Here is a 19,830-nt window from a genome sequence, read left to right on the forward strand (position 1 = left end):
TCACTGTTACTTGAATTTGTACAGTGCTAGTGGTTGTTTTTGTCATTGTGGTTGTTTGGTTGTTTGGTCTTTTTTTTTTTTTTTTTTTTCCTTTGCTTTTTAAATTTCAAAATGTTAGTTTGCATGCTGTTCTCAGAACTTTAGCAAATACTGTTAGTGTTGATCAATCTTTTGAGTGGCAAATGAATAAACATAACATGAAAAAGCAAGTGAAGTAGTTAGGATGTAAATTTGCAAGTAGTAGGTAACAAAAAAAAAAAAAAAAAAAAAAATCAGGGTACCTATTATATTCTTATATGGAAAAAGCATTTATTTAATTATTTATTTATTCTAACAGAGAAGTAACATACCATAGTACAACTGATATAGCAGTGTAAAGATCACTAGAAATTAATTTCTAGAGAAGGATTAAGGAGTTTGTAATGTAGAAGTAATGCAGTGTGTCGTGATATGTGGAAAGAAAATTGTATCATCACCAGTACCACAGGCAAGTGATTAAAATTTATCATTGTAACACAAGGATTGATTTACATTCTTTCTAGAAAAGAGAAAAATGCAGTGGGAAAGTTTGATTAAGACATCCACCACAAGACATTGATACCATGTCTCCAGTATAGAATCATAGAATCACAGAATCATAGAATCATAGAGTCATGCAGGTTAGAAAAGACCTGGATCATTTAGTAGGATCATCCAGTATAACCATCAACAATATGAAAATACGAAGAGAGCACTCTGCACCCTGGCAGCAAAGAACAACTGTGTTCAGAGTTTCATGAATAAAGGTAGATCCAAGTAATCAATGGGAGGTTCTGTACTCTTATACCCTATTCATTAGAATTAATCTGGGTATTAATTCACACTTGTCACTCTAATACAAGAAAGATACTGATGGGATGCCACCAAGGTGGTGGAATGGGAGCCCCTGAACAGTAAATAAAGGTTTCAGGACTGGTGCCAGTACAGCTGGGATAAAGGTGCCCACCCAGCAGCTGTCCCAACACAAGTGAGGGAGATACCAGCAAGTTCTGCACATGGTGCATGCTGGGAGAGTGAGAGGAAGTGGCATGACATACAAGAGACTCTGACTGGAGATAAGAAGAAATTTCGCCACCAGAACAGCAGAAATGAGGAAGACTATGATCATTATACTATCATATCATTATATCATTTCTATCCTCAAAAGTTTTCATGACCTAGCTGGACAAAGCCTTGAACAAACCGGTCAGCCTGTTATGAACAAGAGGTTGAACTAGCCCCTAAGTCCCTTCTAGCTAAAGCTCTTTTATCCTTCTGTGCCTATTGACTAGTAAAATAAATGATCATATCTGTGGCATTCTTCCATTATCCCCTCCATGAAGCAAATCATTTTGTATTAAGCATTCCTTGGCTGTGGTATACATGCTGAACATCTCTCTATTCACAAAGTAATCTTTGTAGATTAGTTACTAGGTTGTGTGTATTCTGGGCACATCACACATACTAGTAAGAAAGGGAAAGCATTTCTCACTACCTCCTGATTAAAAAGAAAGAGAACAGTAGAAACAGTAACATAGGAAAACAGAACAAATGGGTAAAAAGGAGTCAAGGAGGGGAAAAATAATTTATATTGCAAAACATTTAGAAGTCATAATCCACTGGACTCCAATTCTGTTAATGCTACCAAGCCTTCAGCATTCAATGCTGCATCTGCACTGTACATGCAGCTAAAATAGAAAAGCACACTAATGATAAAGGAAAAACTTAATCTTGATCTACTCTGCAGGGACACAATCCTCAGTAGAATCAAACTGCCAGAAGTGCAAGGTCAGTTTCTATTTACTGAGAATCTTTCTTAGCCCTTTTTTTTTTTTTTTTTAACTCTGCAGAAAAAAACTGAAAGCATTGTTTCTCTGAAAAATAGAAAATCAGCATAGAAAATTGTAACATTGACATAATTATGCTGCATAGAGCTGAAATAATAAACAAGGCATAGGCACTGTATTACTGCCAACTATGCAATTGCTGCTTTGCACCTGTTCTAGGGAGCAGTCAGGGAGATGTTTCATTGTACCGGCAACCATAATTTGAAGGACACATTTTCCTTCCCTCCTTCCTTCCCTCCTTCCTTCCCTCCTTCCCTCCCTCCTTCCGTCCCTCCTTCCCTCCCTCCTTCCTTCCCTCCTTCCCTCCTTCCTTCCCTCCTTCCCTCCTTCCTTCCTTCCTTCCTTCCTTCCTTCCTTCCTTCCTTCCTTCCTTCCTTCCTTCCTTACTTCCTTCCTTCCTTCCTTCCTATCTTCTCTCTCTCTCTCACAGAATCACCGACCTGCACAGTCACAGATTCACAAATTCATAGAATCCTAGAATTCTAGCTCCATCCTCTTAACATTCACCCTTTCCATATTTGTAAGCATTGATGAGATCATCTCTCTTCTTCTTCAAGCTAAAGAGATCTATCACCCTCAGCATTTCCTTGTAAGGGAGAGGCTCCACTCTCTCTTTGAGGCTCTGTGCTGGACTCTCTCAAGTAGTTCCCCATCCTTCTTGAACTGAGTGGCCCAGAACTGGACATAGATTCTATCTTGCCAAGGCATAGAACAGTGGGAGGAGAACCTCTTGACCAACTAACCACACCCCTCCTAATACATCCCAGGATGCCACTGGCCACAGAGACACAATGCTGGCTCATTGTTGACCTGCTGCCCATCAGAACCCCTACGGGGTCTTTCTTTCTTTCTTTCTCTCTCTCTCTCTCTTTTTTCTCTGTTTTTTAAATACATACCGAACAACTGCAGTGATTGTCCTCTAGTGCATGAAAGTGCTGAGGGTGCATCCTGAATACTGTGCTCAGTTTTGTGCACCTTTCTACAAGAAGGCTGCTGAGTTGCTTGAACACATACAAAGAAAAGCAATGGATTTATGAGAAGTGTCTGAGGCAACTGAGGTTGATAAGTCTGAGTCTGAAAATCTGCTCAGATTCATCACCCTCTACAGCTAACTGAAATGAAGTTGTAGTGGAGAGACTGTCAGTCTTATTCCTCCTCTTCCCCCCTCCCTTCAAGGGAGAACACATGAGAACATGAGAACACATTCTGAATTTGTGCCAGCTGTTTTTATCTAACTTCTGACACCAGAATTACACCATTCTCCCTAAATCTCTATCTTCTCTCTATCTGGGAAGGCTTCTTAAGATCCAGTTCCAGCAGGAAAAGTTGGAATTGTGGTTTTAACAAAATGCAAAGGAGATTTGCCTCTATTCACTGAGACAATTATTCTATCTCCAGTTCTGGAGATCATCAGTTGGATTTTTTCATCAATTTCCTGTTGTCTCTATTTCTGTTTTCTAGAGAAACTCCTACTAAGGGCAGAAGACTCCTTTTCACTAATGAGAATTGAGGAAGCAGTACCATAACTAATGACATTTTCATTCTCATGCTGAGAATTTCTTTTTTTTTTTAATTATTATTATTTTTTTCTCTTCTTGCTCTTGACATATTGTGAAGGACATATAACTAATTTTGAGCATACTGGAAAACAAACCAAGAACAGCTAACCTTTAACAATTACCTATAAAGAACTTGAATTCAGCAGTAGGATATTCACAACAAAGTGTCTGTGTAGGCACATCTGTGATAGATTTCATATAAAAAAGAGCAAGTAATGACAAATTTGATATCTAGGGAAATGAACAGGTGAGAGTTGGAGTGAAAAAAAACAATGAACAAAAGCAGCAGCTTTACACAGCATGGCCCCTTTCAATAGAAAAACCTAGACAGCATCAGATCACCTTATTATGCTACTTCATTATGGATTTCATTACATTTTGTTGCTAATCACAAGCATTAGAGATCCAAAGTCAGTATTAATGAATTTGTTAAAAGTGATATTGTTATTATTATCTTTTTCAACAAAATACAATGTAAATTCTTTATGTCCATGCCTCTGTCCGTGCACTGAGAGAATAGCTCTGGATAGATATGGAAATCATTGAATCATGCAGTAGAAACTGAAATGACATAGCATAGATTACTGTCCCTCTGAATGCACTCTTCAATTTTTAGATGCTTTGATAGCTAAAATGTGCAATTTAAATATAACATAGCTAATCTTCAAGGAAAAATAGTGAATGTCTGTTACTCTCTTTTACAGGTAAAGAAGGCAAGAGAGTAATTTATTAAACTGGAGAGAAAATTTATTCATGAAAATTAATACACTAAATATATTCATATTCTCTCTCTTACATTTTAACTCATACAGTGCTTATCACAGACAATGTTCTCAGTGGCCTTTATAAAAAATTTAACTTTCCTCACAGACATATATCATAAAATTAAAAATATTGTGTACAGTGAATGAATTTTACTACTTTAGATGTCTGATGGATGTAACTGTCAGATGACTTAAAATGTGATAAATGTACAGCAAACCTGCAACTGGTAAAATCTTATTGAGTAAAAATCTGGCTGTGTATTTGTCATACTGTGCATACTGTAATTTATTAGTTTGAAGTGAATTGCCTAGAGATAGAGGTCTGTATTTTTATTTTTGGTTAGAATTACAGATGGTATAGGCAAACAAATTTGGTGTTCTTAAAACTAGTTCTTACTTTGCTCCACTGAAGTGTTGTGGGTCTTGACCTCATACAGAATTGAAAGCTTTATGCTCTCTATTATTTCAGAGAAAACTGAGAGGTCCAAGACCTGTGTACTGAGCCCTCAGAAATCTAGTAACTTCATATCTTACAAGTTCACAGTCAATTAGAGGTTTCCTTAAACTAGTGGTAAAGACCTCTGAAAAGGGTGGCTGTTCATACAGCTTGTATATTTGACAGAAGAAAATGTAATATATTCCCTGATGATTAAAAATAAATAAATAAATATTCATGGATGTCTTCTTATTGCTCAGTTGTCTTTTTAAATTGCAACATGCACATCAGGTTGAAAGTAAAAACAAACAAACAAACAAACAAACTTTCTAACTTCACTGATATAAAAATAATCTCATGCTTTAGCCTTCATAAAAATGCAGTGATCTGGCCTTCTGCTACATAACTAGAAACTCTTTTTTACTTTTTTTCCCCATTTCACATGCAGTGGTCATGATGAACTGAACTTCTCGCATGTACATACAGTCTTGAAAAAGTTAACAATTCAACTACTTAAACGATATCAAAATGAATTCTAATTAAATTTATGTACATTGTCAAATCTTTCATTTTGAATATTTTCATTTACTAAAGAAATGTTAACTACATTTTTAATATAGCATTTGTGTTCAGATCTATATGTTGGGATCTAGGATCAGAAATCCAATTTATTTCAGTAGAATTTATAGGGTAAAGAGCTGAATCTTGCCTTGCAGACTTGGGAGTTGAGTCATTCACATGCGTGTGAGTATATATGTATAAATTCACAGTAGGTAGAGAAGATTTCCAGCATGAAAAATTTAAAGTTAATGAAAGTTATATAGTTAAATCTATCCATGCGTCTACATTTCTTCTTGATGTTCTGGATTGGAAATGGAATGTACACAGACTATAGGAAGACCTGCCATTAAATCAACAGAGGGCAGTGGACAGATTGAGAGCTGAGCTTTTGACTACTGCATTAAAGTCTCAGTATTAATTAAAATCTTAAAGCCTGTACTCCTTTTTTTTTTTTTTTTTTTTTTTTTTTTTTGTAGTAGTAGTAGTAGTAGTAGTAGTAGTAGTAATTATAATGAGATTTGCTGGGGAGCACATTGCTGCAGGGAACATTAACCATTATTATATCATGTAGAATTAAGTACATAATTCTAATATTGAAAATTCATGGGTCAACTAATTTTAGATTTTTCTTTGAATTGAAATGTGCTTCCTGTACGCGCAGCATGTGAGTAAGGTTGCTAAACAGCCAAGAATATCCAAATCATACAGGATTAGTCTGCACTAACACACTCAAATCACGTCAGTACTATACTATGATTAAACAGTTCTCTGGCTCATATCACATTCAGCAATGTATGGGTAGTAAAATTTCAATGGAAATAAACTGTTCGTGGATATTTAAAACTGAATTACCCATGTTCATGAATATTTAATCTGCTTATTACCTGCAAAATGTTTCAGATTGGTTTCCTGTAATTTAAGTTTATTAAAGTGCTAGAGGCAAGATTCTGTGTACAGGAAGGACTATAGTTCTGGAAAAAAATATGAGAATCATACAGTGTATAAAATTTAACTAGATTGTCCAGGATCATAGAATTTCTGTGACACATGAATCAAAATGTTATCTAATTGTCTTGCTGAGTTGGCACACATTCTGAAGTTATAGTCTTATATCCTTTTTATTCTTACAAAAGAAAAACATACATAAAATGTTTCTATTATACTGCAGTAGATATTCTCCATAGACCAAAGTAACTTACAGAGGAAGTGGTAATGGTTATAGACTATAAATACTGTAAATTATGATTAAAATTATGTGAAAGCAGTAATCTTTATCTGCTGACTGAGTAGGAGAAATAGATATAAAAAACTGCTGATGGCCATCCTTTCTGTGAGGTAACTAACAGATATAATTAGCAAAGATTTTACCCTCTGACAGCATCAAAATTTACGATTAGATGAAAAGATTTACTCTGGATTTATGACTTTTTTTAACGTTGCCTTGTCTTCTAATACAGTTTTAGTGAGTCCACGTGGAAAAATAAAAATAAAATAAAATAAAATAAAATAAAATAAAATAAAATAAAATAAAAATAAATAAATAAATAAATAAAATTGTTTTATTGTTTAAATAGGACAAGGAACAGAGAAACAGGAATTTTTGAAAAATCTCTCTTCCACTTTATGAGTATCAATGGTGTTTTTATCTCTGTGATAAGGCTTTTAAAATGTACTAGGCATATCATTTAGGCACTTTTTTTTTTCTTTTTTTTTTTTTTTTCTTTCCTGCTGCCCCTGGTGACACACATTTATAGTAGGAGTTAAATTCCAGGTAGCATTTCCATCTCTTTTAATTTTAAACTTAATCCTTATCAATAATCATTAAATAGTCTCAAAAGACAATTTAACTGTAGATTGCTTACAATCTTCACAAACATATTAGTTATGCCATTAGTGGTTTCTCAGTCTCCTCTTTAATCTTCTTCTTTTCCTACGTTAACTTCTATGGTAGATACATTTATTCTTCTCACTGCATATTTTAATTTTGATGTAGGGTTAACAGTTTGTTGCCTTGAAAGTTTAAAGATTTCATACCTCATTTAGTCAAATAAAAATTTTATTTTTGATAAATGATCAAAGCAGAACTAAAACATAATCACATTGAATATGATACAGTTTCTAATTCAAGATTGTCATGATATCACTCACATATGCTGATAAAGGCTAAAATTTAATTCAGACACAGAATATTTAGAAGTCAGTATTCCAAGATGCAGAACATACTTATAAAAATGAATACAGCTGTATTTTTAAGGAATTGCCATAATACAAATATCTTGTGCGATGGCACAGACTAGTGGTTTAGTATGTTATTTTTGCTCTGTTAAATAATGTAAGAAAATGGCTAAATTCACCATGTATAGAAAATCAATGTGTAAACAGGATGAAGCTACTTTTCAGAGGCAAATATTACAACAAATAGTGATTCTACCACATTAAGTAAGATGTGTTCTTTAGATATACATCTCCTTAAAGATCATGAGTATAAATATGTATTTTAAGGGTTTTATCTAATTATGTATTTGAAGGCAAATATATCCAGTTTATTAGCAGGCAGTAATGTTATTTAATCTTGTTTTTATAATTCACACATAACTTCTGACAAATCTGAGCACTTTGCAGAATAGATTGGTTTAGGAACTAAATGAAGGCATTTTATATTACAGTCTGTGATCAGGTGACAATGCTGTAACAGAACTCACATTGTCTACTTAAAAATAAAATAATAATAATAAAAATGGAACAACTGCCCATAGCGATGCTGTGATTTTTCAAAAATTATGTCACGGATTCATTACAGTTTAACATAAAATTATAGAGAAGCTGTTAATCACTTGACATTTATAGACAAAAGGTTTGTCTATGATTTATACACATGTTGAATATGAATATACCCCTGACATTTAATATCTTCTTACATCTTCTGGAGTTCAGAAATATGCAATTAAAGTTAACAACTTATGTGGGAATTTTAACCATAAAGACTACTCACAGCTATCTTCATTTCTCACACATCTCCCTGTACTCCATGATCAGAGGCTGGCTGCGTTTTTCACATTCTTTCCTCTCATTAATTTAACCACAATAGCACACAGCCATCATTGTACTTGCTTTCAGGTATTTTGTATATTTGTTGGGCATTCTTATCCTACATTTCTTCTAATTAATATACACTGCGCTTTTCTCTGCACTTATCTGAACAACAGCCAGGAAAAAAGTTAGCACAGCTCTGTGAAGGCATGAAAACATGGTGTATGCATTCATTAAACAGGAATTTGTTAAATGTGGAACAATAGCTGCAAATTTGGAATTTCTGGTAACTAGGTCATGCAGAGGGAAAATATATTGCTCTTTCTCATCAGAATAAATTAAGTAAATGGCAGTGAGACGTCTCTGTGTGTGAGAATATATTAAGAGATCTTCCAACACATCTAATCTGTGTAGTTCATTTTAGAAATGTTGGTAGGAATGCTAATCTGAAGACAAACTGAAGATTAGGGCTCTATTAACGAGCACTGAGATTGAATTTCCAGTATGATGAATTCAACAACTGCTGTTTGCAGTTTAGAAACAGTCAGCAGAATGAGATGATGAGTCAGCAGAAAAGACATAAAATTGAAATGCACAGCCCAGCATAAAATACTTCATCATGCACTTAGGAAGTTTTCTTGATATAGCAAACATTTCAGACACGGTAGCCCTAAATCAATCTGTCATTTACCCATGTGGTCATAGTCCCCTCTCTTTAACTGCATATTTTTCCTTCTTTGAACAATAAACACTCACATGCTGTCTCTATATTTCCAGGTTCAACTGGCTTGTTTTTCACATCTTAGATGATCTCACTTCCACTACAAATTTCAGTGTAGGTTCTTACTTCATTAATTCCTAAGCAAATGAAATACATAAAAATAATGAAAACAACACTAGAGTTCTGCTGGCCTCAAAATGGCAAGTAAAGGACTAATCATAGATTTGTTTTTACTGATTGAAAACATATGCCTGTATGTATTCTGATTTACAGTTGAAAATGTGTAAGGAGTACTGACCATGGTATAATCTGAATCATTCAATAAATTATTTACCTGTCCTGAAATCTTCAGCAAAATGATATCAGATTGACTTTTAAAGTCAATTCCCATTAACTTCCCATTAGCTGGTTAAGAGTACTTTGTTATCCAGATTTGAGACTATATGTAGCTGAAACAGAGCTGAGAATGAAGACAGAAAATATCTTGAAAACATTTCAACGGTAGTTCGCTATGCTACCATTCATGGTCAGCATGACTTCACTGTGCTAAATTACTAATGTGTACCTTGTGACTTAGAGGTCTCTTAGGAGGATAATGCAAATTAACATGTTGTTATTATATGTTATTTTTTGCTTAAACTGCTAACTCTTACAGAATGCTGAGTATTTTCAATGAGCTACCTGTTACTTACCCATAACATTTATCATAGAAACGGTTATTTATTTATTTTTTTTTCTTTTCTATATGGTCCTTTTTTAATTTTTGTTTTTCTAAAATAATGTTCTTACATGTATTCATGAGTGAAACTCCTCTTGAAATTAATGCTATCATATTAACAGGTTCCTTAATTTTTAGTTTCCTTGCCTATTGCATTTTTGGTTCAGCTATGCACTCAGATATTTGACTGGAAGATTTAGTCCTATATATATTCTTAGATTTTTTACATTTCAATCCACTAGAGCAACAAGCATTCAGATGCTTACAGAGACATTATGCACCTAAATTTCAGGAACAGTCTTAATCTTTCATTTTGTTTACTCGTAAAACACATTTACAGTTTAATCAGGAAAGGCATTCATCCAGCAGATGGCAGTAATTCTCTACTTTCCAAGCTACGTCTGAAAAGCACATAGCCACGTTAAGCAGAAGCTTGTGGATATTTTGTATATGTGTATTTTATTTTCTTTTGTTCTTTTGATTTGGTTGTTGTTGTTTTTTTGTCATTGTTTATTTTTTGTTTGTTTGATCTGGTTTAGTTTTTGTTTGTTTCTTTCCTTTTCCAAAGGTGGTGGCTGTATTTCTTAACTCAGGTTACTCTTTTCATTTTTAATTTTAAAGAATAAGAAAGCAGATCAAATACAACTGTTATTTGAAGCAAACCAAGACAAGTCCTGTAACTACTGCACCATAATCGGTCATCAGTATTAATAATTCAGATAAAAGAATGTGGATGGAAATGGCAGTTAAATGTTCATTTAGTTGGTAGAATTCCAGAATTCCACTGGTGGGTGTAATGTTCCAGCTGCTTCAGCAGCAGGATTTTCCTGCTGTTAACTTATCCTTCCGTCATCTTGCTTAGTTTTCTTATTTGTAATATGAGCAGCATTTGATGAGATGCAGTCACTTTAAAAGCAACACTGTTCCTAGATGCAACACAGTGTCTTTCTGTTTAAATGATTAGGCCACTTTGAATATAAACGTTATTTTCCCTCCCCCCCCCCCCCCCCCCCCCCCACACACACACATTAGTGATTTCTTTTCTCATCCCACTGAAAAATCAGTTAAACTCCTGAGACAGTAATTGCCCATGGCTCTATCCTATAGCTTATTCAGCTATGTGCAGCCTTAACTTAATAATGGAAATAATTCCTCTGTTGTAAAACTTGTTTAACTGTACTTTAATACATGAATAATTTTTTTAGAATCTAGATGTAGCTGACTACAATTAAATTATCATTTTACATAGGAAGTCTGATTGAAAATACATACATAAAGAAGCAATTAATGCTGCCAGTGCCATCAATTTCCTTGTCATTTTATATTTAAGTAATATTGTAGTTAAGCCTGTTAATGAAATAGAGAGCTTTTATTCATTATTCATTATTTTAATGAAATAGGAGAATTTTAATTTCTGAGTAGCTTTAGAGAAAAATATAGGGAAAAATACTGTTTATTTTAAATCAAAGCAAATCTTATCCAGATTTCCACACCACAGTTAATACTATAAAGCATTTTATCAGCTGAAGAGATTTTGTTTTATTTTGTTTTCAGGCTAAAATAATAGTGCATGTTTTTACCAAATATGAATAAAGAATATGCATTACAAAATCCAAATTTCTATAAAAGTACTGTTAATGAAATTTCACCTACAAAATGTAAGTACTGGGGAAAGCAATCACTAAACTGATTATGTCCGAATAGTCTTTTCTAACTTCACATTCTATTCTATTCTATTCTATTCTATTCTATTCTATTCTATTCTATTCTATTCTATTCTATTCTATTCTATTCTATTCTATACTATTCTATTCTATTCTATTCTATTCTATTCTATTCTATTCTAGTTATCTTATTTTGTAACGTATTCATCTCAGACAGATTTTAAATGACCTGAACTGTCTGCCAAAATGTATTATATCCATAAAATGTTAGAAAGACAAGATACTATTGTAGGATGAGGTAAGAAAAGGGGAGCTGGTATAATATTTTGGCTTTTCTTCTGAATGCTTGTCCTTGGGAACATTGGCTTCAGTTAGCCAGTACTGGACCACATAATGTCTTCAAAGAAAATAAAGCACATATCCAAATTCAATGTTAATTTTCCTGCCCTCATAAGAATTTCTGCAGTGGAGAATCCCCAGTAATTTAACTATTTTTTACAGACACTTTTAAGGCACTTGAATACTGCTGTGACTTCTCCACAAGAGATGAGGGACTCATATTATAATGTAATGTTTGAGCTAGCAATATTTTGGGGATTTTCCAACATAAAAATAATAGAAAAACATTGGTCTGAATGCTTTATAGACTAAATATATATATATATAATAGCAAAAGGTAAATATATATATGTATATATATAATCTCATAGTTTTCTACCGAATTAATTAAAATTTTGCTACTTTTATAACATTTCATACATTTTTTTTTTTCTTTCATATATTCTAATTTCTGAAAATTTAGTTCTATTTTATAACAGTAGTCCATTACACAGAATCACAGATTCACAGAATCACAGAACGGACCTAAAAGATCATGAATCTCCAATCCCCCTGCCACAGGCAGGGTCACCAACCTCCCCATTTAGTACTAGACCAGATTGCCCAGGGCCCCATCTGACCAGGTCTTCAACACCTCCAGGGACAGGACATCCACAACCTCTCTGGGCAGCCTGTTCCAGTACCTCACCACTCTCATAGTAAAGAGCAACATTATTTTTTATGCATTTGTATATATCAAATATAAAGGTTTTCTGTATATATATAAATTGATAAAGCAAGTTCTTAGCTAGAAAACATTATTGTTCAAAACAGTCAACACCATTAGCTATGCATTTTCATCAGTAAAAACAAGAGCATGTATGCCATGTTCTTCTATGCTTGTAAAAATCTGCATCAGCAGAGGTTATTCACTGTTTCACATCTGTTATGCTAGCGTTTGCTGAAATACACCACCCACTGCCTCACTATACTCACATTCACTGTTTGGTCTCCAGAAACATTCATCAAGCATTGATGGATGTAAATGGATGCATTTTTTTTCTGTAGGGAGGAATTAGATTCCATATCTTTGTGTCATCTGCCCCTCTGCTGCCATCTATTTTCATACATACCAAGTATTTCACTGTTGAGTACTATTTGCATTCATCAGATACACAAAAGAGCTGAAAAGAGGGGGGAAAAAAAATAATTTAAAAAAATACAGGAACAAATTATTTTTAAATTGGAAAAAGAGAAAAATAAGTAGAAACAGCAGCATTTAATTAGTCTACCACATTCTCAATTATACTAAGAAGTTTGATTAACTTTTAAAATAATAGTTTTAATTATTTTTCCATCTTAGAAAGTTTAGAGATTAGAAAGTTTGTTAATCAAGAGACCTTTTAAAATGTAAAATTAACATAAAAATTAATTCTATTGTGGTACTGTTCTATGCTAATAGAGCAATAAGGAGACAAGTTGATTAAAATAAAACAAAACAAGACTTTATTTTCCCCTCAGCATTATTTGAGATTTTTCTAGTGTTATGCTTTTCTGGCATTACATGATATTTTCCAAATACAGAACCTGAAAAACAAGCAAGCAAGCAAACAAACAAACAAACAAAATTAAAGTAAACCTTTGGTATTCAAGTCAGGATGTTGGCAGAGACATGATCAAAGGAAATATTAGTATGTTCCACTTTCATCAAAAAGATCTAAATACACTTTTTGACATGGAGGAAATACCAGTTCGATCTCAACAAAGAATTATCAACATTTTAAAATTTGTTTATAATATCTCTGATGCAAAATGTATACTGTCAGAGGAAGAAAGTTTTTCTTTTCTCTTCTGAACATTCAAACACAATTCTAATCATATTTGCTGAGGTCCTATCTGATCCACACTTACAGTCCATTTAAAGTCCATCCCTTCTAGTTCCTCACCTAGGATTTTGGCTGATGTAGAAAGCTTTCACAAAGATGAGTGGAAGAGAGCAACAAAAACTGGGCTCCTTTCTCTACAAACCAGGAGCTGGGGACAATCTTAACACAGGGAAGGGTAGTGCTCTCACCAGAGGAAGTGTAAATGCTTGGAGTCATGATGGGGCTAATCCAGGTCAGGAAGTTGTATGGGGGAAGACAGAGGCATGGAAGTAGGACTCTGAGCTACCACATGCTTCCCAAGTTGAGGGCAAGACTTATGACAAAGAATTAGGGCAGAGATATGGAGCTAAGGCGAAGCAGGTGGCTTGATGAGTCCCCAGGGGAAGTAAAGCTGGAGACACAAGGTTCAGCCCAGAAATCACTGGGTGGCGGGAATCAGGGGAAAGATGAGATTGATGACATCGAGCTCAGATGCAGCAGTGGGCACAGCTGATGTCCTTCCTTGTGTGACAAATATTTACAATCAATAGTCTAGGCTCATGCAGAATTTGTTATGAATCACAATTTATTTTATGCTTTTGTAGTAGTGAGCCACCTTAAGAAAAAAAAGGGTGCCGGGAGTAGAGAAACACAAATAGCATTTCCTACTACCCAGCACAAAATGCCTCCCCTGTTCCCCATTGGTCAAGTACTCCAGGGTTCACAGCCTATCTGATACTTCTAATTTCTTCAGCAAACATCCTACTCTTGTTTATTGCTTGGTTAAACCCTCTCTATTCTCCTCTCATTTTCATTTAGTTCTTATCCATTATGGTATGCTGCAATAATTTCTCCCCTCTGGTTAACATTCAAACCACAGAACTGCTTTGTACCAGTACATCTCCTTATGTTACTCAAAAAAGTCAGGACTTCATTTCTGCAAGCAGAAATTTATCTTCTATCAGAGCTTAGTGGTGCCTCTTTGGACCTTTACAGACATAACATTTTATTGTTATGCAAAAACGTTTCTTTTCCCATACTTGCACCTTGCATTTAGGGAAGTCACTGAGGAAGACACTGGCACAGCCTTGGGTGAGCCCATTGGAATCTGGCTTTGGGGATGATCCTGTAATAGCTTTCTGGGGAACTGCAGATCAGTAGGGCCAGGGTAGCTGTAAGGTCAGCCTCTGACAATGTTAGAGATCCCATCTCCGTGGTCAGGCTGTGGGACCTGCCCCCTGCCCATATCTTGGAGCACTAGAAGGTGCTTTGGAAGGATAACACTTCTGGGAGAGAGCTGGATTTCACTGATGTTCTAGGCAGGATGGGCTCTCCCTTTGAGGCACAGCCCCTGGAAGGCCCAGCTGAGGATAGGCCCAGTCCTGCAGCTGCAACAGGATGTGGGAAAAGCCCTAGCAAGGCCCACATGTGTCTAGGGTAATTGTGGGACGAAGGTCTGCACCTAGTCAGGTTTTAAGGACTGTCTCAGACTTTAACATTATGTAAAAATCCCTGTTGCTGATTTCCACTTAGGCCTGGCCCCTTACAGTCTAACAGAGATGGGCTCTTCCATTCCCAGCTGCCTCAGTTAATCAGACACAACTAGCTTAGTGTGCTCAGAGGTGTGCAGGAGCACATACTGATCCCTTAGCCATGGAGAGATGACAGTCATGTTTGTATTCGCAGTTCCACTCCACTCCACTCCAATGTGGATCTTTGCTTCAAGATCTGAGAGTGAAATAATTTGAATTTACTCTGATAAAAGCAGTTGTTTTCAATCCAAACTGGCCCTATCATATGGAAGATGTCATTTTGTTCATTCTCTATCAAAAGACTATTCAGGAAGATAGATTTTTAACCAGATATGTCTGTCAGGAACTTCTATTTCATAGAGGAGAACGATTTCATACTAATTTTGTTCTGTGGTTATTTTTATAGCTTGAGTTTTGCGCAGCATAGGAATAGAAATCAGCAAACCTTCTCAAATGCAAGGTAAAACAGCTCTGATGTCATTGTAATAGGTGCAAAAGGGTTAAACATGTTTTCACTTTATCTGTCCACAGGGGCTTGTTTACTAGAACTTAAATTTCTACCTAATAGCCTAAAACCCTTCTGTTTTGCTTCCTGTGCTACTACATTCCCACTGGGGCAATGCCATGTTCCTTGATATTATTCTTCATTGCTGTGCCTCTAAATAGCAGCACTACTGAGAATGGATTTACAGGGGGAGAAGCGCTGATCTACTTGACTTTAAAGTAATTCCTGGAAAGCTGCCTGCCTGTGGCATACCCTCAGAGAGATAATTGTATTGAGATTTCTTAGTGATAATGAGATCAAGCAAGTTAAAATTCTGAATAGGTCATCCCTACATCTTAAAATACAACTACAGCTCTTCTTTTGATGATCTTCTGGCTATTTTCTAGATTGAAACAAAAGTGATCTTGAATAACCTGGACTAAACAGATTAATTGAATCAGGAAAATAATCAGGAAAACGTACTTGAAAGGCAGTATATCCTATAAAACACATTTTATAGGAAAATAATAATAATAATAATAACCTGTTTTAGTGTACTTCTTGCATGTCTAAATTACAACTCCTTTCTTACAATCTCTAGAAATGAGAAATACTGTCATGGATTTGTCAGTTTGGACCAAATTTCTTTTTACCTCTGGATTGTCTAGAATTTTTGCAGAACTTTGTATTCTTATTCTATAAGTGGACAGAATGAGATGAATCTATCCACAGATTTACTTCATGTTAAAATTCCTGGGTTTTATACAATTATTTGTAACTTTATTTTTTGGGATGGTTAATTTTTCCTCCATTTGAAGGTCAGCCTTCAGAGGTAAAGTCTCATATTCTTTCTTGAATAAAAGCAAATGGATAAATAAAGAACACTGTGATATATATATGTATATTTCTTTGAGCAATAGCCTTTATTGTTCACCATCTTTCTAAAGATGTGACCAAATCCTTACTGTGTACTCAAACATCTTGAGACTGATTATCAGATATTGTTGATGGTGAACACTGTGTTAGTGAGGAGAACATTCTTAGCAAACAAACAATTTTTGACAGTAGGATATTTTCATTAAAGAAAAAAAAATCTCAATAAAGATCACATTTTTTTAATTCTTCAGAAAGCAGAATAATCATGAATGTACAATTCTAGATATACACTGAAGTATAATACTGTCTTTCTATTTTATTTTTTTGGTGAAGTAGCAGATATGTTGAGCCTTGTCTCTGTAAATTATTCTCATTCAGTTTAAGTATTTCTATTCTGGAAAATTCTAACCTCCTTATCTTGCTTATAATGAAAAATAAATTCTCATTTTTTTCAATTCTTATGTTTTTTGAGGTTTCCTACTTTTTGATTTTTTCTTTTTTTCTGGATATAGGCCATGTTACTGTGTTATGCTTATGCAATTATACAGCATTCACCATGTAAATTATGTTATTCAAATCCAGCCTGGATATCTCAGCATGACACCAATTTTTACTGACTTGGCATATACTTAGAGATCTGTAAGAATTTCAGAATTACTTGATTCTTTTTTCTTCTCTCTACATTTTATTATTTATTTATCTATTTATTTATTTTGGTGTAAATGTGTATTTATTTGTTTATTTATTTTTTCCTAGAGCACCTAAGTGGTTTCTTTTTCATGAAGGGTAAGTTGTTGTAGGACCGTCTACCCTACTGCATAGCCATATTCACAATCACACTGTTCTATGATATTCACTGGGGGGAGAAGGAAAAAAAAAAAAAAAAAAGAATCTAATTTGTCCTGACAGCATGATGCGCAATGCAACTTCTCACCATCCACCAACTGATGCCAAGGCAGTCTCCAAGCAACAAGGAGCAGCCAACTTCCTCCCAACTTTATTGTTCAGCAAGATGCCATATGGTGTGGAATATCCCTTTAGTCTGTTTGTCTCAATTGTTCTGGCACTTTCCATCCTCTTGTGCACCCCCAGCTTACTTGCTGGCAGAGCAATATAAGAAGCATTGATCACTGCTCAATAACCACTAAAATAATGCTATCAACATTGTTTTTATCCTAAATCTGAAACACAGGGCCATACTACTACTGTGAAGAAAGTTGATTCTAGCCCCAAACCAGTGTATTAGGTTACACACACACACACACACACACACACACACACACACACACACACACACACACACACACACACACACACACAAAGTCTCAAATGACAGTGTTCTATCCATTTCCCTGTGCTAATGAAAAGGACATCAAACTTTTATCAGAGAGGTAAACCTGCAGAAAATTAGAGCCTTTTTAAATGTCAGTGCTGAGCTGTCTTATTCACTTATTCACGACAGAGGAGTGACAGTGAAAAGGGTGGAGCACACTGAAAGAGAACATAGTCTCTTTCCTCTGGTAACTATTAACTTTGCATACTTAGGCATGAAGTTATACCATAGATGTCAATTTTTGCTAAATGAAACAAAGGGACAACTTTAAAAAAATTAACCTCAATGAAATCAAATTGAAATGAGTAACATTCATACAGATTCACACACTTTCTCAGTTTTCCTCAATTAATTTATTTATGTGGCATTCTCATGGCTTAGCAGAAGACTGTCATTCTCTTTTGCTAGTGAAGAACCCAAGATAAATTATGTCTGTGGTCACACACAGTCTAGCAGTACAGAATAGTCTCCATAGTCTGTACAAAATCCACAGTCTGTCTCCAAAATCCACATGCAGCCAGTGGCCATGGTCTGTGTCTTTTCTCTCTTTTCTCTCCAGAGTTTGTAATACCGTGTGATAAGGATAAACAAGTTTTATTTTGCTGTGATATTCAATTTAATACAATTTAAATTTTGATGCAGGAAGTGTTTGGGCCAGTGTAATAAAATGGGATGCATTAGTTTCAGAGTAACTCTTTCACATTACTGAGGTCTCTGTGATATGATGATTGGTTAGGCAACCTGAAAAAAAACAAATGTCTTTATTTTTGTATATACACAAAGAAAATACTAAACATATAGTTTAGTATATATATAGACTCACACTCTGAAATGTACACAATGCTAAATCATGAAGAAATTTGTGGGGTAGTAAATTGAATAGTTTCATTCTGCCTCTGATCCTAACAACATATATCCTTCATTATTTGCATGTTTCTATTATTTATGTTTCAGATATGACTGAAAAATGTATCTGATATTGAAACACTTCTGTTTTATATAAAGACTATGTCTGTAACACATTTGAAGACATTGCAAGTTCATCTTAACTTAGTACTTTACATACAGTAATACAATTAGCTTACTCTTTACAGTTCTTTACTTTTAATGAGGAAAAAAAATTGCAGAGACATCATTTCAAAAAATAGGCTGTTCCTCAATGAGTTAGAGACAGCAACACACAGAATCAGTGGTCTCAAAGCTCTTTCAAAGCTGAATTTCAGATCTTTCCAGTTTACTCATTGTGTCTCTAATAATAATAAAAGCTCTAAGGGGTTTTGGTTGTTCCTTAAAACGCTGTATAATTCAAGATGGGCTTATGGGGTTGAGCTCTGTTTTATTTACTGTTCGGTTTTTGTTTTGGATTGCAGTGCAGTGTACTCTGCTCAGATAAGGTCCAAAAGGTATATTTTCTGGTTCCATAAGGCATTTTGCACTGCTATATAACTGTGAAACATAATTAGAAATATTGACTAAAACTGAATTCAACTTTGGAATATACAGTATTTGTATTCATGTCATAATTTAAATTCCAAAATATAACCAGACCACAAAAAATACAATTATTTCCTATTCAAAGTATTTAATTTCTTATTAGTGACTGGCAACTAACACTGCAATTTCTGAAGACTCCAAATTTTTGAAACATAAGTCTGAGCAGTGCTGTTAGGCAGCGGTTCAAAAAAATGGAGTTTGACAAAAAATAATTTGTATTGAAAGTGCTAATTTTCTCACCTTATTATACTGGAAGCAAAATAGAATTTTTCAATTTTAAATTCAAATTTTGTGTAAAAAAAAAAACCTTCTAAAAAATAAAACAAAAAAAATCATCAGTTGTTCAGTAAAATTGTCATTTGACTGACATTTTTAAAAATAGAATTTTGATAAAGAACCACTGAGATATTCATGATATGGCACTTAGTTAGAAGACAAGGAAGTATCCAATATTTTTATTTAAGATAAAAGTGGTATAAACATTTATGACCAGGAACTTGTATGAAGAATCATAGAATCATAGAACCCTTAGAATTGGAAGAGATATTTAAAGGTCATCTAGTCCATTTGCCCTGCAATGAAAAGGGACATCCACAGCTAGATCAGGTTG

At 34.5% G+C, this 19,830-nt stretch overlaps 1 long non-coding RNA gene across 2 annotated transcripts in view; it reads left to right on the forward strand.

Moving 5' to 3' along the window:
• Nucleotides 1-19,830, forward strand: part of LOC149913030 (uncharacterized) — a 345,134-nt gene that overhangs the window by 256,180 nt on the left and 69,124 nt on the right. The gene's annotated exons all lie outside the window — the stretch shown is intronic.

The sequence above is a fragment of the Phasianus colchicus genome, chromosome Z, assembly GCF_987193195.1.
Source record: "Phasianus colchicus chromosome Z, bPhaCol1.hap1.1, whole genome shotgun sequence".
Classification (NCBI taxonomy): Eukaryota; Metazoa; Chordata; class Aves; order Galliformes; family Phasianidae; genus Phasianus; species Phasianus colchicus.